The sequence below is a fragment of the Elephantulus edwardii genome, unplaced genomic scaffold, assembly GCF_000299155.1.
Source record: "Elephantulus edwardii isolate Elephantulus edwardi_28Jun2011 unplaced genomic scaffold, EleEdw1.0 scaffold00669, whole genome shotgun sequence".
Classification (NCBI taxonomy): Eukaryota; Metazoa; Chordata; class Mammalia; order Macroscelidea; family Macroscelididae; genus Elephantulus; species Elephantulus edwardii.
In genome coordinates this window covers 28,442-29,561 of record NW_006400419.1, presented here as the reverse complement: position 1 = coordinate 29,561, position 1,120 = coordinate 28,442, and the positions used below count along the sequence as shown (strand labels likewise).

General features: G+C 46.5%; 1 pseudogene; it reads right to left on the bottom strand.

Annotated features, from left to right (window-relative positions):
* Nucleotides 1-4: 4 nt before the first annotated feature.
* On the bottom strand, nt 5-710 carry LOC102851974 (annotated as a pseudogene).
* Nucleotides 711-1,120: the final 410 nt, after the last annotated feature.

Below are 1,120 nucleotides of genomic sequence, written 5' to 3'. Positions count from 1 at the left end.
CTGAGTCAAAGATGACCTGGGCACATGAGTTGATGCACATCTTAAAGTCTGGGAAGACAGACATAACCGCCACTGGTGTCACTCATCGCTTGTTGTAATGCTGAGAGATCGACTTCTGGGTATCCTCAAATATCTTCTCAATGGCTGATATCTGGCTATCCCTGTCTTTATATATTTCTTCCTCAGTGAATTGCTGTTTCACAGAAACTCCAATTTTGACCTCAGGCTTCTTTTTGGAGATGCCATAACGGTTGAACTCAGTGGAGATGTATTCAGTCTTCCGCATCCAAGGCAGCACATGTGCATGCTGCTGGGATCTCTTAGAGCTTGTAGGAGTCTGAAACTCTTCTTCCAAAAGTTCCTCATCAGCCAGATCTAGCGGAATATTGGGGTCGATGCGGTTCGTGTTGGAGTTCAATGGTCACCCCCAGATCTGGCTCGGTCAGTAAGTCATGTTTGTGCTGTTTCTCCAAGGAAGTCGCTTTGTACTGGACAAACCTGTTCTGATCAAAAGGGTAGGTGATGAACTTGGGATCGAAGGGGATGTCAGGAAGGCTGTTGCAATACTTGACTCTGCAGACCACTCCAGACCTCTCAGGCAGAGTTTGGCAGCAATTGGGCCTGTGGTCACCCTCTCGCTGGGATTGTGGGCACCATGGTGAAAAGACGACAATGGCCTGAACAAGGTACAGGCTGTACTGCTGGGACATGTAGAGGACACTCCTGGTCTTTTTTTAATGATCTTCAGTTTTGTTCTCATATACTTCCCATGGTACCAGGAACTAGTAGTTAGACAGAGCTATAAGAAGGGCAGTATTTAGTTGTTGTTTACTATTGGTTAGAACCGACCCAGAGCTGACCATCCACTGGGTTTTCAGTCAGAATAAAACACCTGGGGAAGATTGTTAATCTTTCTCCCCTGAAGAAGCTGGCAGACTCAAACTGCATGCCTACGAGGTTACAATGTAGCTTCTAGCCACTAGGCTGCCGGTGCTCCCTGGATTGAACTTGTTGTTTTAGTTAATGGACATGGAGTTGAGGACAACTCATAGCAATCCCCGCCACTCCCCCAATAAGACCCGAACCCTTCTGTATCACTATCATTTCTCTTTAGAGTTTG